This window comes from Sus scrofa, chromosome 9 (genome assembly GCF_054392235.1).
Source record: "Sus scrofa isolate SSC_HxYL_T2T_F1_AM1 chromosome 9, Sscrofa_HxYL_maternal_Yorkshire_Landrace_v2.0, whole genome shotgun sequence".
Lineage (NCBI taxonomy): Eukaryota > Metazoa > Chordata > Mammalia > Artiodactyla > Suidae > Sus > Sus scrofa.
Window position 1 is genome coordinate 84,211,495 of NC_139391.1, and position 12,998 is coordinate 84,224,492.

A 12,998-nucleotide genomic window follows, 5' to 3' on the forward strand; every position below is an offset into this window, starting at 1 on the left:
CAAGAAGACCAAAAGTAATAATAATAATAATAATAATAATAATAATAATAATCCAAGTAAACTAAAAACTTACTTTTAATATTTTACATTCCCTTTAAAACAATACTAATTCCCCAAGTTCTGTAGATACTCTGAGAAAAAAAAATGTATCATGTATAAGGAATCATATAAAATAAAAGCTCAAAGACCAATTATTTTAATATAATTATAGATCTTAATATAAAAAACAAAAGCATTATGAATTTATTTTTATCATTTTATTCTTTATTGTAGCAGAGTACATATTTTATAGTGAAGGCTTTATAATTACTTGATGCAAATATAAACTATTTAGATAAGTATAGAATTTTAGTAGTTAGGGAAAAAAGCATAGTATAAACCAGAAAAATTAAATAGTAAAAAATTGTCTTTTTAAATAACATAAGCACCTCTGAAACGTTTACTCATAACATTTAAATATGAGAGAGACCATGAAAAAAATGTCTAATTGATGCAATGTATAAAAATTATAACTTAAAAAATTTAGTAAGGAAACATTTCAAAGTGTGTTCAGAAATCTTAACACATTAATATGAAAAAGGAGATATCACATATCTTTCTTAATTATGATAACACACCTAGAATAACAATATGCAATATGGGAAAATAAAAGTGTATCATTGATTTGGTTTATGAATATAATCAAGTTTAGATTACATTAAACATGTTCCCATGATGAGTCTGCCTATTAGTATTTAACTGGTTTTAGTTACACCCTACTGCTAGTGGTCCAAAGTTAAAATGAGAGAGGGATAAAGAAAAGGGTCCTAGACCATGTACCATGTACCTTACAAACATTTAATTCTTTACTGGACAGTGAGGGCCTAAATGTACAACTGATGTACTTGTTTATTGTTAAAAGTATTCTAGGGTACTTGCTATTTGAGGTGTGTCTTGATACTTAAATTTTAACTTACTCCCTATACCTACTCCATCTCCAGAGGCAAATTTGTAATTAAGGAGGCAACTTAAGTTTCAGATCTTGTCAATCATAAAGACCCGCTTAGAGAATGAACATCCTTTCTGGCACATGTTATCTGAAGTATGAGGGTGGTAAGAGTTGAGGTTTGAGGTATATGGACCCAAAAGGTAATGTGGAAAATTCTTCTAATAATACAGTGCATAAAGCTCTAAATGGAGGCTTCAGTTATCATAAAAATCCATCAAAATGTCAGTGATAATAAATACTTTTTGATCAAACTGAAAAAACACTAAATTTTCACGAAATGGGTCATTTTATTTATGTTTGACATTTTTTCCTTTTTTTATTTTTATTTTATTTTCCCACTGTACAGCAAGGGGATCAAGTTATCCTTACATGTATACATTACATTTTTTTGTCCCCACCCTTTGTTCTGTTGCAACATGAGTACCTAGACAAAGTCCTCAATGCTACTCAGCAGGATCTCCTTGTAAATCTATTCTAAGTTGTGTCTGATAACCCCAAGCTCCCGATCCCTCCCACTCACTCCCTCTCCCATCAGGCAGCCACAAGTCTGTTTTCCAAGTCCATGATTTTCTTTTCTGTGGAGATGTTCCTTTGTGCTGGATATTAGATTCCAGTGATAAGTGATATCATATGGCATTTGTCTTTGTACTTCTGGCTCATTTCACTCAGTATGAGAGTCTCTGGTTCCAACCATGTTGCTGCAAATGCCATTATGTCATTCTTTTTTATGGCTGAGTAGTATTCCATTGTGTATATATACCACTTCTTCCAAATCCAACCATCTGTTGATGCACATTTGGGTTGTTTCCATGTCCTGGCTATTGTGAAAAGTGCTGCAGTGAACATGTGGGTGCACGTGTCTGGATTGTTTGTTCTAATTCTGTGAAAAATATCATGGGTAATTTGATAGGGATTGCATTGACTCTGTAGATTGCTTTGGGTAGTATGGCCATTTTTACAATATTGATTTTCCCAATCCATGAACATGGAATATCTTTCCACTTCTTTACATCTTCTTTGATTTCTTTGATTAAAGTTTTATAGTTCTCGGCATAGAGGTCCTTTACCTCTTTGGTCAGGTGTATTCCAAGGTTTTTGATTTTTGTGAGGTGCAATTTTAAAGGGTATCGTATTTTCGTATTCCTTTTCCAATATTTCATTGCTGGTATACAGAAATGCAACTGACTTCTGAATGTTAATCTTATATCCTGCTACTTTGCTGAATTTATTAATCAGTTCAAGTAGTTTTGGGGTTGAGTCCTTAGGGTTTTCTATGTATAGTAGCATTTCATCTGCATACAGTGACAGTTTGATCTCTTCTCTTCCTATATGGATGCCTTTTATTTCTTTTGTTTGTCTAATTGCTGTGGCTAAGACTTCCAAAACTATGTTGAAGAGCAGTGGTGAGAGTGGGCATCCCTGTCTTGTTCCAGATTTGAGTGAGAAGGCTTTCAGTTTTTCCCCATTGTGGATTATATTTGCTGTGGGTTTATCATAAATGGCTTTGATTATGTTCAGGAATGTTCCCTCTATACCCACTTTGGCGAGGGTCTTGATCATGAATGGATGTTGGACTTTGTCAAATGCTTTTTCTGCGTCTATTGTGATGATCATATGATTTTTGACTTTGCTTTTGTGAATGTGGTATATGATGTTGATTGATTTGCATATGTTGAACCATCCTTGTGAACCTGGGATGAACTCGACCTGGTCATGTTGTACGACCTTTTTGATATGTTGTTGGATTCGGTTGGCTAAGATTTTGTTGAGAATTTTTGCATCTATATTCATCAATGATATTGGCCGATAGTTTTCTTTTTTGGTAGTATCTCTGTCTGGTTTTGGAATGAGGGTGATGGTGGCCTCATAGAATGTCTTTGGGAGTATTCCTTTTTCTTCAACCTTTTGAAAGAATTTAAGGAGGATTGGCATCAGTTCCTCTTTATATGTTTGATAGAATTCACCTGTGAAGCCATCTGGTCCTGGACTTTTATTTGTAGGGAGTGTTTTTATGACATGTTCAATTTCATTTCTAGTGATCAGTCTGTTTAGTTGGTCTGTTTCTGCTTGATTCAGTTTTGGCAGGCTGTAAGATTCTAGAAAGTTGTCCATTTCTTCCAGATTGTCAAACTTGTTGCCATACAGTTGTTCATAGTATTCTCTTATGGTTTTTTGTATTTCTGCAGTATCCGTTGTGATTTCTTCTTTTTCATTTCTAATTTTGTTTATTTGGGTTCTTTCTCTCCTCCTTTTAGTGAGTCTGGCCAGGGGTTTGTCAATTTTGTTTACCTTTTCAAAGAACCAGCTCTTGGTTTTATTAATTTTCTCTATTGTTTTTTGAATCTCTATTTTATTGATTTCCTCTTTGATCTTTATAATTTCCTTCCTTCTACTGACTTTAGGTCTTTTTTGTTCTTTTTCTAATTTGTTTAGGTGGAGGGTTAAGTTGTCAATTTGGGATCTTTCTTCTTTTTTGAGAAAGGCCTGTATTGCTATAAATTTCCCTCTGAGCATTGCTTTCACAGCATCCCATAGATTTTGAGAGGTTGTGTCTTCATCATCATTTGTTTCAAGGTATTTTTTTAATTTCCTTCTTGATTTCCTCATTGACCCATTGGTTTTTTAGTAGCATGTTGTTGAGTCTCCATGTAGTAGGTTTTTTCTCTTTCCTTTTCCCATGGTTGATTTCTAATTTCATGGCATTGTGGTCAGAGAAGATACTTGAGATACTTTCTACGCTCCTAAATTTATTGAGATTAGCTTTGTGTCCCAATATGTGGTCGATTCTTGAGAATGTTCCATGAGCATTTGAGAAGAATGTGTATTCTGCTTTTTTTGGATGTAGTCTCCTGAAGGTATCAATTAAGTCTAACTTTTCTATTGTTTCCTTGAGGATCTCTGTTGCTTTATAGGTTTTCTGTCTAGAAGATCTGTCCATTGGTGTGAATGGGGTATTAAAATCTCCTACTATGATTGTATTCCCATCATTTTCTCCCTTTATGTCTGTTAATATTTGTTGTATGTATCTGGGTGTTCCTGTATTTGGGACATATATGTTGATGATAGTAACATCCTCTCCTTGGATGGATCACTTAATCATTAAATAGTGTCCTTCTTTGTCTTTCTTCATGTCTTTTGTTTTAAGGTCTATTTTGTCTGATATGAGTGTTGCAACTCCTGCTTTTCTGTCATGTCTACTGGCATGAAATATTTTTCCCTACCTTTTCACTTTCAATCTATATGTATCCTTTGTCCTAAGGTGAGTTTCTTATAGGCAGCATATTGAAGGTTTTTGCCTTTTTATCCACTCAGCCACTCTGTGTGTTTTGATTGGGGCATTCAGTCCATTGACATTTAAGGTGATTATTGATAGATGATTATTTATTGAACCATTTTGAACCTCGTGTTCCAGTTGATTGTATGGTTCTCCATTCTTCCTTTCTGGTTTTTTTTTTTTTTTTTTTTTTTTTTTTTGGTTGGATAGTCTATGGTTATTATCTGTTTGAGCTTTTTTTTTTTTTTTTTTTTTCATTTTTTGTGAATGCAATATTTGGTTTTGGCTTGTGGTTGCCCTAAAAAAACTAAATTTCCTTCTGTTTTTCCTCTATGGAAAAGCTAATTTTTGTAAGTATTCATCATAATTTTCTGGCTTTTGTGATTTTACAGGTATTTGTTAGTATTTTAAAATATATAATTTTTGTACTTTATTTTTTTATTCTAATATTCAAGTTTACATCTAATTTTATTTTCTTAGCTTTTTATCATTTTCCTTAAAAAGGAATCCTAATATTGTTTAAGCTTCAGGTTTCACAAACCTAGGTCCATCCATCCCTCTGTACTAAGTGGATGCTGGCAAGAATAGGCTCTTGAGAGGTAAGTGATAAGCTCAAAAAAAATAATTTCATGGAGAATACATGTAATAAGTACATACAACTACTACGTACAAATAGTAACTCATCTTCCCACCAGAGGCCATATGTATATATGTAATATATATTTTAACCCTTTGATCTTTTACAGTATCATTTACAACATCATTGTGATTATATAAAGTTTCCTACTTATCTTATTTCAGAGAGTAGCACCACAGAAATGTGCAGAAACTGCTTCCTAGCAGTTAATGAAGATAGGAACATACGTAAAATATTTTCCTACAGACTATATACATAATTTTAGAAAAATCACAGTGATGCTGTAAATGACATTGTAAAAGAGCTTACTAGCTACCTGGTTAATGTAAAGATTTATTCTCAGGTAATCTCTAGCATTGTGTTGGAGCCAGTTCCTACTGACTTAGGAGAACCATGACTCATATTGCTTCCAGCTTATATTCGGTGAAATCATCAATTAAAAATTAATAAACATGATTTCTACTATACTAGATTATACACCCTGTCTTATGTGCTTTTCTATAAGTATAGGTGAACAAAAATGTCCACTTAATTGATTTTGTTGACTACCATGTCCCTATGTTTTCTCTTACTCCTTATTTCTTACATGGAGCCAAATGATCTATGTTTGCTATAATAAGAATTGCAAATGTCCTTCAGAAGAAAAGTCATTTTTATTTAGTAAATAGAAAGCATGAATAATGAACAATACAAGAAAATTGTAAAATAATTAGGAAGTGGTTCAGAGGTGCTCATTTACAACTGAGGAAATTAAAAATGCAAATGCATTATTATCATAAAGGTAGTTAACAGACAAATGAGCAAAAAAAGAGCCTTCCATCTAATTCATCATTGTTTAAAAGACACCTGCGAGTTCTAACTGGAAAAGACAAGACTGAGAAATGCAGATGGTCACATTTTGAATTATATACATCACATTTTTGTATTCTGATTAGAGGGCTTACTCATTCTCCACAGGAAGAAGATACTGCTTATTTGAATATTTGAATAAAAGCCAGTAAATACAGAATTGAAAATATTGGCTATGAATTTTGTCTTTGTGATGGGACTAGTGCAATATTTACTTTCTTTGACCCAAGGAAACTGCTGGCAGTCTTCCCCCTAAGATCTATATTTAGACTACAAAAATTAAATGAATTTAAATTCCCTCTTTGTTCCAAGGCTGAGTTTATCAGTCCTGAGTTACAGTGTGATAGCTCAGGATATGAAACTACAAGCCAATTATTTTCAGTATCAGATTATTTTTTCTAAAATTAGATGTGACTTAAACATATGTTGGTGATATTTATTTTTAATTGTTTTCTTAAACACATGATTATTTCATGTACAACCATCCTAAGAGTAAGATATAGTTGAATCATTATTTTCAATAAATATACAATACCATGTTTATGGTGATTGGAATCTTAAGCATGCAGAAATATACATATCTGTTTTTATCTTCAAAGTTTGAATATGCAAAGAGAAATATAAATATCCTGTCAGAACACAATAAGAAACATCCAAATGTAAAGTGGGGGAGAAAATAGACACATATTCATAAAGAATATTCATATTTGAAAGAGCGCATATTTAGGGAGTTAGAAATGAATAAAGATAATTATACTTGTTTAACTACAATAACAGTCATTTTTAAAACTTTTCCTTTTTCCCCACTCCGGTTTCATTTTAGAATCTTAGAGAAAGCAGTGAAAATTATTCAGTGATTTCATATAGTCTGATAAATATAATTGCACCTATTTTGCTCTCTATTTCTTCACTCGGGCTGTTTGTTTTCTTCCATTTCTACTTCCAGGCCACAGGAAATGGAATTCTGATCAGTTATGTTTGACACATTGACAGTGACTTTGGGCAGATTGCTTTGTACCACAATGCCTAGTTCAATTCTTGATACACTTAATAAATTGCTATTCAATGGAAATTTAGTGTCACCCATGAAACTATAGGCCTTTAGACTCCTGCTGGGTTATTTAGAATATTATAATAAAGTAATAGACATTTCACGCCTCTAAACTAAGTATATAAGTGAAAGAACGATCATGACCAAGAAATGAAAAATGCTTTAATATCATTCTCATCATTGACTGAACCATAGTATTGTCATTAAGTCTTCTGAAAATTATCATTACACTTCTTTGCCTAGAATTAGTAGGGCATCCACAATGAAGACAGATTGTTAATAGCAGAAAGTGTTATATGTTAACTAAATAAAAAATAATCAGACAGTATCATTAGCAATGGAAGTTATTTATTTGGAAGTTCTCTCTTCAGCTTGTTAGTAAACACAAGGGGCAGATTGAGGATGACATTCTATTAATTAAATAAGATTTAATATTCCAAAGTGCCTTGGCAGTCTGATAGTCTACCCTAAGTTAGACATAGCTAAACTTATCAAATGTAAACTGTTTTATATAAACCTATATACCATATTACTTAGTGTACAGCTCAGGTACAAAGTACATCTTAAAAGATAAAGTGTGTCTTCTTAAAAGACTAATTTAGTTACACTGGCTGGACTCCAAGATTCTTTTCAAGTTATTCCACTGGTCTCTTATTTGTGAACTGGTCCTTCTATTTTCCTTCCCTGTTATGCCAAGGTATCTCGCAATGACATTTTTCTGGCAGTGAAGCCCACCTCTCAAAGCTTTCTCCAGCTTTTCTCTAAGCTTTTCACCTGACTCTCCATTTTCTTCTTGAGGGCAGCCATCAGCACTTCCATACAACAAATCAAAATGACCTTATCTCTCCACTTCTTTAAATGTTCTTCCTATGGAATTTCACCATTAAACTGAGGAGACAGAGGCAGAAAGACAGAGAGGCAGAGAGAAAAAGTTCTGTAACCAATAAATTGATAGCATTTATTTTTCTTTGCCAAATAGAAAAAGTGAATATACCTATAAGTGATGAGGGAATTGCTACATCCAATTGTATTTGATAGTCTGAGTGAATGGTATGATATTTCCATGAATACAAGCCTATTAAAAACTCACAAAAAATGATACTAGAAACTTTAATATAAGTACATAGACAAAATCGAAAAGGTGGATGAAATTTTAACCTTTATATAAGGTGATAGGTCCAACCATAGAGGATATTTCTAACAAAACTGCAAGTAACAAATGACTTAAAGTAGTACCAGAATTGTACCAGAAAATGCAGTAAGTGCTCTAATTTTTAAATTTCCAATAAAATTAGGCATAATTTTGATTCTAGAAAGGCAAAAAACAATCATCAGTACCACCACAACCAAAAAATTCTTACACAAGGCACAAATTTGTAAGTAATATTCTGTACCATCTATTTAAGGACACAGTGAATATTGCAGACTTAGAGCTGATGATCTTCAAGAGCAAATATAATTGTTAATAGGTTACATGAATTTGAAATAATATAGAATATGCTCAATTAAACTGTTAATCATTTCCTAGTTTTAATGAGTAGAAGATCAGATACCAGAATCAGTTTTTTAATTTTAGAAAGTATTTGTAATCAAGATTATAAAGCCTATAAAATAAAGCAAGGTAGAGAGATTAAATTATATCTGACTTCTCATACTTTTACTTTAATATGTATTTCCCCAATTCAACTAAAAATATCTTTGTAAATTATAACTCTGCTCATCTAGCTTTAACAACACCATATTGCCTATAGAATGCTTTTCAAATTCCCTTTCGGTGTTTATCTTCATGGTCTTCTCTAATAGGGAAACTTGCTTCCCTAATAAGCAAGGGAAGTTTCACTTGCTTATTCCATGTAAGCACATCCTACTAGTTGTGCACTGCATATTAGAAAAAAAGAGAAAATATATTTATAAACTCAAGGAGAAATAGTAAAGTTGCATAGGCCTGCAACTTTTAAATAAATCCAATCACTAGTAAAACAAAATTTCCACAAACACTCAAATGAATATGATTTCTTCTATGAATTCTCAATTTGAGGGAACAAGTAGTTCCAAACTTATGTAAACAATTTCAGATAAAAGGAAAAAAAGAGCACACTTCTCATTTTCCTTTGCCTTGATTCCAAATTCTGAAAAGAACAATGTAAAAAAAGTTATCCTCACCAGGATATAGAGAGAAACCCTTTATCCTTAACTAAAAACCAAGGCAAACTGAATCACATGATATCAACCATATAATGATGATGATACATCATGACCAATAAGACTGAATGAATATAAGAAACTCCGTTTCTTACATTTTATAAGAATCACAAAATAGAGACAAAAAATCACATGAGCATCTTAAGAGAATCATTAAACATCCTTGACAATATGCAACATGTGTATATCATGATTTTAAAAGTGTAAACTCTTTAAAAAAAATAGTAAAAAAAAGATGTCTGTTACAACCAGAATAAAAATGGGGACTAGATAGCAAATACCATAGTTATTTTGAAACACAAGAGGTTTTTCCTTGAGAGCAGAAGTAAGGAAATGATGGTCACTATCACCATTTCTATTCAACATTAGTACTGAAAGTTCTCGTCAGCACTATAAGCCAAGAAAAACACGCAAAAAGAATAAGCATTAAAAAAAAATCTCTCTGTTCAAGGAAAGCATTGTTATATACATAAAATTCAAGAGTATACAAATTAATTAGTAAAATTAATCTGTCAGACTAAATTATTATTTTACAGAACCAGTTGATGTTTTTGTTAGCCTGCAACAAATAGTTAGAAAATGAATTTTTTTAAAGGATACTATTTATATTTGCATCAAATATATGTCTTAGTTGGACATTTGGTATATGGTCAAGTTGGTATTGCAGATGTGTGGGGAAAATATAGAATTCTCAATAAATGTTACTGAGACAAATAGCTGTCCATTTGAGAATAAAATTTAAAAGAACATGGAAGGGAGGAAGGAAGGAAGAGAGTGAGGGAGGGAGGAAGGAACAAATGAAGGAAAGGGAGAGAAAAATACAACAAAAAAAAACTATAGTATGTTCCAAATGTAACAACCCCCCAAAAAAAAAAATCAATCCCAAGTGAATTAGAATTCAAATTGTAAATGGCAAACTATAAAGTTTTTTGTAGTAGACAATATTAATCCTCTAATAATTTTCTTCAGATCTAATAATTTGCTTTTTCCAGCTTAACTGCCAGTTGAAAGGCTTTTTCACAGTTGTGTAAGGGAGTATGTCTTGTACACTTGTGACAGGCTCAAAGTGCTTAGAAGTTGACAACCCCCAGGATTAGACGGTGCCCAGTGAGTCTCAGGTGCTGGTACATAAATAACCAGGCTTCCTCTCCCCTTGTGTAGAATAATTCAGGGGAGTGTGTTTTGCACCATATCCTGTTAGAATTAAGCACCTGTCTCATTGAAGCTGGCTTAATATCATCCTTACTATTGGCTGCTTTCTCTTTTCTGTATCTTTTCTCTACTGTCCTACTGATGTATCCTACATCTCCCAAATAAACTGCTTGCCCTCAAATTCTTTCCATATGATCTTCTCCTGTGGAAACCTAAGCTAAGAAAATTGATGTCAGAAGAGTTCCTAGGAAGCAGACACTCAGGATGAGATTCTAGATTTGGATAATTCCCCAGCAGGTGGCAACAAAGATCTGATTGCTTTGGATAAGCGTCATGGTGGATAACACCCTGGATTCCACGGCATCATGATGACTAAGATTTTACTGCATGTGGTAAATTAGGAAGTGATACAAGTGGAGGACTTGTATGAACTGACTTATGCAGTCCCTGAGCATTTTAGAGATATGATGGCCATGATAATTACAAGAACCAGGAGGCTGAATATTTAAGTGCCCTCATGGTGTTCAAGAATGAAAATGGTATATTTAAATCAGCTAACCATCAACTCAGGGCTTGGTGTGAAAACCTACTTTCCTCCATAACAGTGTTTAAAGGGACCTCAATTGTCTGCAACTGGAGGTCAAGAACTGATTATGAGAGAAACTATATTGCAGAGAAGGCTTATATATCATTGCTTCAGCAAGTTTTCTGTGTCAGAATCAGGGTCTTGACATGAAGATATTTTGACATCTAGATATAGAACTCCTTAGTGGAGCTGTTAGCAAGTCTGGAACATCCAGAGTTCCCTGGGTGCTTTGAATGTTCCATTTTCACTTTGTACCTCCATGACAGAAGGTAGTAGCCTCCCTTACCCAAAAAACATTAACAGATTATTTCCAGGGAGTTCCCTACAAAAGAATACTTGCAGGTCTTAAGCTTGGTTTTCATGTATTCTCAACCTAGGCTAACCAAACAAGTGCTGTCTTTGTTTAGAAGAAAAGGAATTAATTATCAGAAGAGCTATAGGATTTGCCTAATATGTATCAACACATTAGTGAACATGCTTAGGAATTGATCTTGAGAGTGGTGGATAGAAGGGAAGGGTTGCAAAATATGACTTAGTAAAATTTATTGATATGAAAACATTCTGTTTTCTTGAAGTTGAATAGCCTTGTGAGTTGGCCTGCAATTTTCCCTATTATGATTCTGGGATATCTCATTGAAGCTGGAAAATACAATGGCTCATAATAAATGAGATATCCTTGCTGTGGAGAAGGACATCTTATGATGAGCTTAGAGATAATGGATGCTTTAAAATAGATCATTAATAAGGTGAGAGAATCTACGGGCTGACCATGTGCCTCACCATGACTAAGATAGTAGATCAGAATCCATAGTTCATCATGAGAGAAATAGCAGAGTTGGTGCTACCTTCAAAGACTTAGAAGGTGCAGCAATAGTGGTCCTTAGCACACCCAACTTTAAATTACCAGTCCAATCCCTTGAAAATCCAGATAGATTATAGCAGAAAGCAGTGTGTTTTTATAAAGTTAACAAAGTTGTAGCTCCCATTGCAGCTGCTATGCCAGATTTCCTCTTCACTTGAGAAATCCAATACAGCCTCTACTTTGGGATTTGACTATTGATTTGGTAAGTGTACTCATTTCAGTCTCTCAGGAAAGAGGATTGGAAGTAATTCTCATTTAATTAATGCAATCAGTATTATACATTAGTAATCTTACCCCACGGCTAGGTTAATTTTCTTAGTCTCTCTTGTAGTATAGTCATAGAGAGCTTGATTGTCTGGACATTCTCAAGAATATCAAATGGAGTCATTAAATTAAAGACATCATGTAACTTGTGCCCTGTTAAGAGTAAAGTGCACTTTTTTTTTATTGTTCTAGTAAGACACATGAGTATCATGAGTGGAAAATAAGCCCTACAAAGATTTAGTGGCTTCCAATAATGGGGATAATTTAGAGGTCTTGTGAACTATGGTATTCCAGAGCAAATCCTCCAAGGAAAATGGCAAGTTTATTGTACCTTGTATCTTCTACTACTAGGAAGGAGGCACAACACTTAGTAGGTCTCTTGGGTTTTAGATAAAATATGTAACATACTTGGGGATATCACTTCAACTAAATTTTCTGGTTTTCAGTGGGTCCTAATGCGAAAGAGAGCTATGAAGCATGTTTAGGTTGTCATGCAGTTAGTCGTACCCATTGAGTCAGATAACCTGGTAGATCTCATTTGTTAAAGGTATTCATTGTTAAAAGTAAGATGTGTAAACTGCAAAACCATAATAACAAAATATTAGAGCATATCCTTGTAGTTCTGGAGCACAACCATACTTTACTTTGAAGAAAATTGTCCACTGTTCATAAAGAAGATCCTAGCATGCTAGTGGGCAACAGTGGAGACCAAGTGACTGACCATAGATGTTAAATAGTCATGAGACTGGTGGTGCTTATCAAATAGCTGGTCATGGTTAGATCAACCCAGTCATAAGCTCAGTTGAGAATAGCAATCCAGTGCACAATAGAATGGTAATTTTGAGGTTGAGTCTCAGCAGTCCAGAGATTGCTATTAATTTTTACAAACAGATGCCCAGATACTCATGTTTTCTCCCTTTAGTGTACTGTCACCTTTCATTCATCTCATGTTTATGACCTGGGGGAAGAACTTTCACAGCCAGCTGATGAAAAAGAAATCATACTTGAGTTGATTCATGGATGCCAACTCCATGTGTTTGTGTGAGGCAAAAATAGATGGCAGATGTTCTATCCCCCTTCACACAGTGGTGAGGGAAAATCCACTATTTGAGCAAAACTTCAAGAAATACACC